This window comes from Bos indicus, chromosome 23 (assembly GCF_029378745.1).
Source record: "Bos indicus isolate NIAB-ARS_2022 breed Sahiwal x Tharparkar chromosome 23, NIAB-ARS_B.indTharparkar_mat_pri_1.0, whole genome shotgun sequence".
Lineage (NCBI taxonomy): Eukaryota > Metazoa > Chordata > Mammalia > Artiodactyla > Bovidae > Bos > Bos indicus.
The window spans coordinates 28,847,336-28,859,781 of NC_091782.1; positions in this window are offsets into that span (position 1 = coordinate 28,847,336).

Genomic DNA, 12,446 nt, shown 5'->3' on the forward strand with positions numbered 1-12,446 from the left:
TCCCTGTCCATTGCCAACTCCCGGAGTTCACTCAGACTCATGTCCATCGAGTCAGTGATGCCATCCAGCCATCTCATCCTCTGTTGTCCCCTTCTCCTCTTGCCCCCAATCCCTCCCAGCATCAGAGTCTTTTCCAATGAGTCAACTCTTCGCATGAGGTGGCCAAAGTACTGGAGTTTCAGCTTTAGCATCATTCCTTCCAAAGAAATCCCAGGGCTGATCTCCTTCAGAATGGACTGGTTGGATCTCCGTGTAGTCCAAGGGACCCTCAAGACTCTTCTCCAACACCACATTTCAAAAGCATCAATTCTTCGGTGCTCAGCCTTCTTCACAGTCCAACTCTCACATCCATACATGACCACAGGAAGAACCATAGCCTTGACTAGACGAAACTTTGTTGGCAAAGTAATGTCTCTGCTTTTGAATATGCTATCTAGGTTGGTCATAACTTTCCTTCCAAGGAGTAAGCATCTTTTTATTTCATGGCTGCAGTCACTATCTGCAGTGATTTTGGAGCTCCGAAAAATAAAGTCTGACACTGTTTCCACTGTTTCCCAATCTATTTCCCATGAAGTGATGGGACCGGATGCCATGATCTTCGTTTTCTGAATGTTGAGCTTAAGCCAACTTTTTACTCTCCACTTTCACCTTCATCAAGAGGCTTTTTAGTTCCTCTTCGCTTTTTGCCATAAGGGTGGTGTCATCTGCATATCTGAGGTTATTGATATTTCTCCCAGCAATCTTGATTCCAGCTTGTGCTTCTTCCAGTCTAGCGTTTCTCATGATGTACTCTGCATATAAGTTAAATAAACAGGGTGACAATATACAGCCTTGACGTACTCCTTTTCCTATTTGGAACCAGTCTGTTGTTCCATGTCCAGTTCTAACTGTTGCTTCCTGACCTGCATACAGGTTTCTCAAGAGGCAGATCAGGTGGTCTGGTATTCCCATCTCTTTCAGAATTTCCCACAGTTTATTGTGGTCCACAGAGTGAAAGGCTTTGGCACATTCAATAAAGCAGAAATAGATGCTTTTCTGGAACTCTCTTGCTTTTTCCATGATCCAGCAGATGTTGGCAAGTTAATCTCTGGTTCCTCTTCCTTTTCTAAAACCAGCTTGAACATCAGGAATTTCACGGTTCACATATTGCTGAAGCCTGGCTTGGAGAATTTTGAGCATTACCTTACTAGCGTGTGAGATGAGTGCAATTGTGCGGTAGTTTGAGCATTCTTTGGCATTGCCTTTCTTTGGGATTGGAATGAACACTGACCTTTTCCAGTCCTGTGGCCACTGCTGAGTTTTCCAAGTTTGCTGGCATATTGAGAGCAGCACATTCACAGCATCATCTTTCAGGATTTGGAATAGCTCAACTGGAATTCCATCACCTCCACTAGCTTTGTTCGTAGTGATGCTTTCTAAGGCTCACTTGACTTCACATTCCAGGATGTCTGGCTCTAGGTCAGTGATCACACCATCGTGATTATCTGGGTCGTGAAGATCTTTTTTGTACAGTTCTTCTGTGTATTCTTGCCATCTCTTCTTAATATCTTCTGCTTCTGTTAGGTCCATACCATTTCTGTCCTTTATCGAGCCCATCTTTGCATGAAATATTCCTTTGGTATCTCTGATTTTGGCCTTGGAATACAGAATGAAGCAGGGCAAAGACTAATAGAGTTTTGCCAAGAGAATGCACTGGTCATAACAAACACCCTCTTCCAACAACACAAGAGAAGACTCTATACATGGACATCACGAGATGGTCAACACCGAAATCAGATTGATTATATTCTTTGCAGCCAAAGATGGAGAAACTCTATACAGTCAGCAAAAACAAGACCAGGAGCTGACTGTGGCTCAGACCATGAACTCCTTATTGCCAAATTCAGACTGAAATTGAAGAAAGTAGGGAAAACCACTAGACCATTCAGGTATGACCTAAATCAAATCCCTTATGATTATACAGTGGAAGTGAGAAATAGATTGAAGGGCCTATATCTGATAGGTAGAGTGCCTGATGAGCTATGGAATGAGGTTTGTGACATTGTACAGGAGACAGGGATCAAGTCCATCCCCATGGAAAAGAAATGCAAAAAAGCAAAATGGCTGTCTGGGGAGGCCTTACAGATAGCTGTGAAAAGAAGAGAAGTGAAAAGCAAAGCAGAAAAGGAAAGATATAAGCATCTGAATGCAGAGTTTCAAAGAATATCAAGAAGAGATAAGAAAGCCTTCTTCAGCGATCAATGCAAAGAAATAGAGGAAAACAACAGAATGGGAAAGACTAGAGATCTCGTCAAGAAAATCTAAATAGTATATGATATTATTCATTGGTCAAGTGTGAACTTGGACATCACTCTTACACTGTACTTGAACATAGGAACAAAGTGTTCCACGTATCTAAATATATTACTGAAGGTTTCCTGTTTTATTTTTAACAAAATCCAACCTTACAAATTGTTCTCTATACTTTTTTATTATTTAAATCATAATATTTATTATACTTTATTAATTATTTTCTCTATCTTGATAGAGATCTTCTAATTTTAAAATTTGGAAGATTGGTAATGTGAATATTTCAAAGCTTTTTTTTGTTTGTTTTGTTTGTTTTGTTTGATTTTTTGTTTGATTTTATTTTGTTTTTTAACTTTGCGATATTGTATTGGTTTTCCCATATATCAACATGAATCTGCCACAGGTATACATGTGTCCCGCATCCTGAACCCTCCTCCCTCCTCCCTCCCCCCTCCCCGTACCATCCCTCTGGGTCATCCCAGTGCACTAGCCCTAAGCATCCAGTATCGTGCATCAAACCTGGACTGGCGACTCGTTTCATATATGATATTTTATATGTTTCAATGCCATTCTCCAAATCATCCCACCCTCTCCCTCTCCCACAGAGTCCAAAAGACTGTTCTGTACATCAGTGTCTCTTTTGCAGTCTCGTATACAGGGTTATTGTTACCATCTTTCTAAATTCCATATATATGTGTTAGTATGCTGTATTGGTGTTTATCTTTCTGGCTTACTTCACTCTGTATAATAGGCTCCAGTTTCATCCATCTCATTAGAACTGATTCAAATGTATTCTTTTTAGTGGCTGAGTAATACTCCATTCTGTATATGTACCACTGCTTTCTTATCCATTCATCTGCTGATGGACATCTAGGTTGCTTCCATGTCCTGGCTATTATAAACAGTGCTGCGATGAACATTAGGGTACACGTGTCTCTTTCAATTCTGGTTTCTTCAGGGTGTATGGCCAGCAGTGGGATTGCTGGATCATAAGGCAGTTCTATTTCCAGTTTTTTAAGGAATCTCCACACTGTTCTCCATAGTGGCTGTACTAGTTTGCATTCCCACCAACAGTGTAAGAGGGTTCCCTTTTCTCCACACTCTCTCCAGCATTTATTACTTGTAAATTTTTGGATCACAGCCATTCTGACTGGCGTGAAATGGTACCTCATAGTGGTTTTGATTTGCATTTCTCTGATAATGAGCGATGTTGAGCATCTTTTCATGTGTTTGTTAGCCATCTGTATGTCTTCTTTGGAGAAATGTCTATTTAGTTCTTTGGCCCATTTTTTGATTGGGTCATTTATTTTTCTGGAATTGAGCTGTAGGAGTTGCTTGTATATTTTTGAGATTAGTTGTTTGTCAGTTGCTTCATTTGTTATTATTTTCTCCCATTCTGAAGGCTGTCTTTGCACCTTGCTTATAGTTTTCTTTGTTGTGCAGAAGCTTTTAATTTTAATTAGGTCCCATTTGTTTATTTTTGCTTTTATTTCCAATATTTTAGGAGATGGGTCATAGAGGATCCTGCTGTGATGTATGTAGGAGAGTGTTTTGCCTATGTTCTCCTCTAGAAGTTTTATCATTTCTGGTCTTACGTTTAGATCTTTAATCCGTTTTGAGTTTATTTTTGTGTATGGTGTTAGAAAGTGTTCTAGTTTTATTCTTTTACAAGTGGTTGACCAGTTTTGCCAGCACCACTTGTTAAAGATATTGTCTTTAATCCATTGTATATTCTTGCCTCTTTTGTCAAAGATAAGGTGTCCATATGTGCATGGATTTATCTCTGGGCTTTCTATTTTGTTCCATTGATCTATATTTCTGTCTTTGTGTCAGTACCATACTGTCTTGATGACTGTGGCTTTTAGTAGAGCCTGAAGTCAGGCAGGTGATTCCTCCAATTCCATTCTTCTCTCTCAAGATTGCTTTGGCTTCGAGGTTTTTTGTATTTCCATACAAATTGTGAAATTATTCGTTCTAGCTCTGTGAAGAATACCGTTGGTAGCTTGATTAGGGTTGCATTGAATCTATAAATTGCTTTGGGTAGTATACTCATTTTCACTATTTTAATTCTTCCGACCCATGAACATGGTATATTTCTCCATCAATTAGTGTCCTCTTTGATTTCTTTCACCAGTGTTTTATAGTTTTCTATATATAGGTCTTTTGTTTCTTTAGGTAAATATATTCCTAATTATTTTATTCTTTCCCTTGCAATGGTGATGGAATTGTTTCCTTAATTTCTCTATTTTCTCATTATTAGTGTATAGGAATGCAAGGGATTTCTGTGTGTTGATTTTATATCCTGCAACTTTACTATATTCAATGATTAGCTCTAGTAATTTTCTGGTGGAGTCTTTAGGGTTTTCTATGTAGAGGATCATGACATCTGCAAACAGTGAGAGTTTTACTTCTTCTTTTCCAACTCGGATTCCTTTTATTTCTTTTTCTGCTCTGATTGCTGTGGCCAAAACTTCCAAAACTATGTTGAATAGTAGTGGTGAAAGTGGGCACCCTTGTCTTGTTCCTGACTTTAGGGGAAATGTTTCAACTTTCCACTGTTGAGGATAATGTTTGCTGTGGGTTTGTCATATATAGCTTTTATTATGTTGAGGTATGTTCCTTCTATTCCTGCTTTCTGGAGAGTTTTTATTATAAATGGATCTTGAATTTTGTCAAAGGCTCTCTCTGCATCTATTGAGATAATCATATGGTTTTTATTTTTCAATTTGTTAATGTGGTGTATTACATTGATTGATTTGCAGATATTGAAGAATCCTTGCATCCCTGGGATAAAGCCCACTTGGTCATGGTGTATTATCCTTTTAATGTGTTGTTGGATTCTGATTGATAGAATTTTGTTAAGTATTTTTGAATCTATGTTCATCAGTGATATTGGCCTGTAGTTTTCTTTTTTTGTGGCATCTTTGTCAGGTTTTGGTATTAGAGTGATGCTGGCCTCATAGAATGAGTTTGGAAGTTTACCTTCCTCTGCAATTTTCTGGAAGAGTTTGAGTAGGATAGGTGTTAGGTCTTCTCTAAATTTTTGGTAGAATTCAGCTGTGAAGCCGTCTGGACCTGGGCTTTTGTTTGCTGGAAGATTTCTGATTACAGTTTCAATTTCTGTGCTTGTGATGGGTCTGTTAAGATTTTCTATTTCTTCCTGGTCCAGTTTTGGAAAGTTGTACTTTTCTAAGAATTTGTCCATTTCTTCCATGTTGTCCATTTTATTGGCATATAGTTGCTGATAGTAGTCTCTTATGATCCTTTGTATTTCTGTGTTGTCTATGGTGATCTCTCCATTTTCATTTTTAATTTTATTGAATTGCAATTTATTTACATAATTATCAAAACATCAGCCACAAATCTCATTAAATATTTTTGGAAGAATTGTGTATCTTAAACGAAGTTAAAAAATATCTCTCCATACTGAAAACATTAAGTAAAGGACACAAGCACTATTGTCTTGCAAGCTTTCAAAAGAAAACCTAATAGATTCATTCAAACTTTAATATTCTTCCTTTCTTATAACAATTCAAATTATATTCTTGCTTTGGAGGAATGTATCTTAGAAATATACGACTTTAATGAATATAGCTAATATAGATTAGCTATGACAACCTAAACAGTGTATTGAAAAGCAGAGGCATCAGTGTACTGACAAAGGTCTATATAGTCAAGGTTATGATTTTTTCAGTAGTCATGTATGGATGTGAGAACTGGACCATAAAGAAAGCTGAGCACCGAAGAAATGACGCTTTCAAACTGTGGTGCTGGAGAAGACTGCTGAGAGTCCCTTGGTCTGCAAATAGATCAAACCAGCCAATCCAAAAGGTAATCAATCCTGAATATTCACTGGAAGGACTGATGCTGAAGCTGAAGCTTCAGTATTTTGGCCACCTGATGCAAAGAGCTGACTCACTGGAAGAGACTGTGATGCTGGGAAAAATTGAGGGAAAGAGGAGAAGGGAGAAACAGAGGATGAGACGGTGTATGGCATCACTGATTCAATGGACTTGAGTTTGAGCAAACTCGGGGAGATAGTGATGGACAGAGAAGCCTGGCGTTCATAGGATTGCAAAGAGTCAGACATGACTTACCGACTGAACAACAACAATGAATATAATAAATCTCACACGACTATGGCCACAAATTCAGTTTGGCACAAATACATGCCTTCTCTGTATTCTTCCTCACTATTTAATAAGTACCTGTCTTGTGCATGTGTGTACATTTCCATTTTAAAGTGAAAAAGAATGTCCCAATGAAAGAAGAATGGCTGATCTTGTACATCCCAAAAGAATTCCCACCCTAACTCTCCTTAATGGTTTCATTTCCTAATTTAGTTTCTTTTGCACTAAGGGGTAGAATGATGTAAAATGACACTGTCTCTGACTGATGAGGTATCCTTTGCAACCTTATGGCTCCAGTTTTCACAAATATGGGTCAAGTTGTACCACGGAGTAAACTATGAAAGGAATCCCAATTTTTGTTCTCCTTTTTTCCCAACAATATGCTTTTATTTGGAATTAATTTTTATTTCTTCCTTTTATTTTTCAGGGAAGAGTGAACAGAAAAGAGGCAAGTACCAATAAGTTTTCCGTTGTGTACTTTGCTATTCTCTTATCTATTTCCTGTACCTTTGAAACTCTTAATATTGAAAGTTCTGCTGATCAGCTGCCATATGTCAAACAGTGACATGTTTTTACATGATTTTATGGCAGTATCTTAACTTTCAACTCAGTTACCTAAGTGTCATTTGCAATTCAGTTCATGCCATTATTACCTCTTTCATATTTCTATCTATATCAAGAAGGCAAGGCCCCTGAACAGAATTTTAGCATCAAGATATGTGTCAGATTTGAGTAAAGTTCTGACCTGTCAGTTTTCCCCAAGATAGGCTTTTTCAATTTCGATCTCTCTTCATTTCCACATAACATCTCTTTTCTATTCCTCTTCTACCCTATTTGCTTTGGAAGGATGAGTTTTTCTTCACAGTAATGTATATGAGATTACATTATTCTCCCCTTTTTTAAGTTAGGAAGTATATCCTAAAAGACATCTAAATTTAGGAAGGTTATAACTTGAGAGGCAGAGGTGAGTATTAATAGATATTTTAGTCTAGTGAACACAGGAGAGATGTGGGAAAGACCACACAGTGGATTAACACTGCCAGGGAGCTTTCCTCCAAAAGTAGGACAAGGAACAGTGTGCACAGTGCAAACACCTTGAAACCTATAAATCACAAGGACTCCCAAACACTGTCTTTTAACAAAATGTCAATTTCTATAAATGAGCTAATCTCTTGAAATTTATACGAAAGCTTTATAAGTGACTTCAATATAGCCCAGAGTCACATTATAGAAAGAGATAAAATTAGTGCTTAAAGTACAGTCTTCTAACACTTTGCTTTGATTATATGGTATAATCACAGCATTTGTTTTCCACCATTGACTCAGTGCTGAAGATTATATTTCCCCCAAATACACAAATCAGTCATCTACATCAATTTTTCCATTTATTTTCTGTTTGTAAAAGATTTGTTTGCTGAAAATTCTTGATAATGAAAGTGGAGAAGTATGGAAAGAATTTGGTTAGAACCGTGTCATTCAATTTTTTTTTACTTTCAGAAGTAAATGATAAAATAAGAAAGTATAGGCTTTCAAAGCTAATTTGGAAGTCCTTCTATTGACCACTAATTTATCCCAGTTTTATTAAGTGTAAACAATCAGAAACCAACAGACTTGCAAAAATATTGTACCCAAACATATAGTCATTAATTTTCTCAATGGCCGTGGCATCTTCTAAAAATACCTTTTCAGGACTTATACATGTGTTTCGTGGCTCAGACATAAAGAATCTGCCTGCAGTGCAGGAGACCCGGGTTCAGTCCCTGGATTGGGAAGGGAGCAGCAACCCACTCCAGTATTCTTGCCTGGAAAATTCCAAAATGGATAGAAGAACCTTGTGGGCTACAGTCCATGGGGTTGTAAAGAATCAGACCCAACTAACACTTTCACTTTCACCCTAATCATACAAATGACATTTTCTGTTATAGATATCTTGTTTAATCTGAAATAGTCAGAAATATTTGAAAACTAAAAATCAATTTTGGTAAACTACTACCAAAATAAAATTATTGTTGCAAAATTATTTTATTATTTTATCAAACAGGTATCTTGGTTTGAAATACTTATATCCTGTAAAACTCTCCATAAATAAAACATGTATGATATGAAATCCTGGTTTTCATTCTTCCTACACATTTCCCATGGTTCTTTTATTAAGTCAATTGAGAAATTGATTCCCTTTCTTAACTTTTCCAAGTGCTTCCTTACTATATTTTTTCTTTCTTTGTTTTATGAGCAAGGGGGGTGTTTTTGTTTGTTTTTTTCCTTAAATTACATTCTTCCTACCAATTTTACATAAAGTGAGAACATTCGAAATATTTCCTTTTTTGTTTGCTGGTGTTCTTTGACATCTACATGAGTTTTTTTCTTTCTTTAATTAATTAATTTATTTTAATTGGAGAATAATTACAATATTGTGGTGATTTTTGCCATACATCAACATGAATCAGCCAAAACCTTTCATAATTACTTCAGTATTAAATGAGTAACTTCTTTCTGACTTTTTAATGGATATATTTCCTAGAAATATTTTTCTTTGTTTTGTTTCCTTCCTTTGGTATATTCTTGGGCTTCTATCTTCCAAACAATTACCAAATTTTCATCATAAGCTTGTTGACATGAATGGGATTAGACTTAGAAGAATGTGGTTTTCTCCATTTAATAGAAAGCTTTCTTTAGCCTGGGCTCTCCAAATGCCTTCTGAGATGGAATACCCATTGTTTTGTACTTGATATTGTTCCTGTTTTAAGGGAAGACTTCAGACTTCCAACCTGGTGAGAGAGAAAACTTTTCCTTTTGATTTACACACTTTGTCTATCACTGATATCAGGAGTAAACGTAAGACTTGCTAGTCTACTTCTCTTGACCACACCCTCAAGTGATCCAATGTATGTAAATATTTTGCCAGATATGGCCTAGTTATTTTCTTTTTTCTTTTTTTTTTTTTCTTTCTTTTTTAACTTATTTATTTTAATTGGAGGCTAATTACCTTACAATATTGTAGTAGGTTTTGCCATACATTGACATGAATCAGTCATGGGTGTTCATATGTTCCCTATCCTGAACCCCCCTCCCACTGCATTCCCCATCCCATCCCTCAAGGTCATCCCAGTGCACCAACCCAGAGCACCCTGTCTCATGCACCAAAACTGGACTGGTGATCTGTTTCACATATGATAATATACAGGTCTCAGTGCTATTCTTTCAAATCATCCCACCCTCGCCTTCTCCCACAGAGTGCGAAAGACTGTTCTACATATCTGTGTCTCTTTTGCTGTTTCGCATGTAGGGTCATCGTTGCCATCTTTCTAAATTCCATATTCATGTGTTATTATACTGTATTGGTGTTTTTCTTTTTGACTTACTTCACTCTGTACAATAGGCTCCAGTTTCATGCACCTCATCAGAACTGATTCAAATGTATTCTTTTAATGGTTGAGTAAATAGGAAAAAGAGTACGTCAAGTCTGTATACTGTCACCCTGCTTATTTAACTTCTATTCAGAGTACATCATGAGAAACGCTGGGCTGGAAGAAGCACAAGCTGGAATCAAGATTGCCTGGAGAAATATCAATAACCTCAGATATGCAGATGACACCATTCTTATGGCAGAAAGTGAAGAGGAACTAAAAAGCCTCTTGATGAAAGTGAAAGAGGAGAGTGAAAAAGTTGGCTTAAAGCTCAACATTCAGAAAACGAAGATCATGGCATCTGGTCCCATCACTTCATGGGAAATAGATGGGGAAACAGTGGGAAAAGTATCAGACTTTATTTTGGGGGGCTCCAAAATCACTGTAGATGGTGACTGCAGCCAAGAAATTAAAAGACGCTTACTCCTTGGAAGGAAAGTTATGACCAACTTGGATAGGATATTGAAAAGCAGAGACATTACTTTGCCAACAAAGGTTCGTCTAGTCAAGGCTATGGTTTTTCCAGTGGTCATGTATGGATGTGAGAGTTGGACCGTGAAGAAAGCTGAGCGCCGAAGAATTGATGCTTTTGAACTGTGGTGTTGGAGAAGACTCTTGAGAGTCCCTTGGACTGCAAGGAGATCCAACCAGTCCATTCTGAAAGATATGAGCCCTGGGATTTTTTTGGAAGGAATGATGCTAAAGCTGAAACTCCAGTACTTTGGCCACCTCATGTAAAGAGTTGACTGATTGGAAAAGACTCTGATGCTGGGAGGGATTGGGGGCAGGAGGAGAAGGGGACGACAGAGGATGAGACGGCTAGATGGCATTACGGACTCGATGGACGTGAGTTTGAGTGAACTCCGGGAGTTGGTGATGGACAGGGAAGCCTGGCATGCTGCAATCCATGGGGTCACAAAGAGTCGGACACGACTGAGTGACTGAACTGAACTGAATATTCTATTGTGTATAAGTACCATGGCTTTCTTATCCATTCATCTACTGATGGACATCTAGGTTGCTTCCACGTCCTGGTTATTGTAAACAGTACTGTGATGAACATTGGGGTACACGTTATCTTTTAATTCTTGTTTCCTTGGTGTGTATGCCCAGCAGTGGGATTGCTGGGTCATATGGCAGTTCTATTTCCAGTTTTTTAAGGAATCTCCACACTGTTCTCCATAGTGGCTGTACTAGTTTGCATTCCCACCAACAGTGTAAGAGGGTTCCCTTTTCTCCACACCCTCTCCAGCATTTATTGCTTGCAGACATTTTGATAGCAGCCATTCTGACTGGCATGAGATGGTGCCTCATTGTGGTTTTGATTTGCATTTCTCTGCTAATGAGTGATGTTGAGCATCTTTTCATGTGTTTGTTAGCCATCTGTCTGTCTTCTTTGGAGAAATGTCTGGTTTAGTTCTTTGGTGCATTTTTTGATTGACTCGTCTGTTTTTCTCAAATTGAGCTACAGAAGCTGCTTGTGTATTTTTGAGATTAATTCTTTGTCAGTTGCTTTGTTTGCTAATATTTTCTCCCATTCTGAAGGCTGTCTTTACACTTTGCTCATAGTTTCCTTCATTGTGCAAAAGCTTTTAAGTTTAATTAGGTCCCATTTGTTTATTTTTGCTTTTATTTCCAATATTCTGGGAGGTGGGTCATAGAGGATCCTGCTGTGATTTATGTCGGAGAGTGTTTTGCCCATGTTTTCCTCAAGGAGTTTTATAGTTTCTAGTTTTACAATTAGATCTTTAATCCATTTTGAGTTTATTTTTGTGTATGATGTTAGAAAGTGTTCTAGTTTCATTCTTTTACAAGTGGTTGACCAGTTTTGCCAGCACCACTTATTAAAGAGATTGTCTTTTCTCCATTGTATATTCTTGCCTCCTTTGTCAAAGATAAGGTGTCCATAGGTGCGTGGGTTTATCTCTGGGCTTTCTATTTTGTTCCATTGATCTATATTTCTGTCTTTGTGCCAGTACCATACTGTCTTGATAACTGTGGCTTTGTAGTAGAGTCTGAAGTCAGGCAGGTCAATTCCTCCAGTTCCATTCTTCTTTCTCAAGATTGCTTTGGCTATTCGAGGTTTTTTGTATTTCCATACAAATTGTGAAATTATTTGTTCTAGCTCTGTGAAAAATACCGTTGGTAGCTTGATAGGGTTTGCATTGAATCTACAGATTGCTTTGGGTAGTATACTCATTTTCACTATATTGATTCTTCCGATCAATGAACACGGTATATCGGTATATTTCTCCATCCATTAGTGTCCTCTTTGATTTCTTTCACCAGTGTTTTATAGTTTTCTATATATAGGTCTTTTGTTTCTTTAGGTAGATATATTCGTAAGTATTTTATTCTTTTCGTTGCAATGGTGAATGGAATTGTTTCCTTAATTTCTCTATGTTCTCATTATTATTGTATAGGAATGCAAGGGATTTCTGTGAGTTAATTTTATACGCTGAAAATTTACTATATTCATTGATTAGCTCTAGTAATTTTCTGATGGAGTCTTTAGGGTTTTCTATGTAGAGGATCATGTCATCTGCAGTGACAGTTTTACTTCTTCTTTTCCAATTTGGATTCCTTTTATTTCTTTTTCTGCTCTGATTGCTGTGGCCAA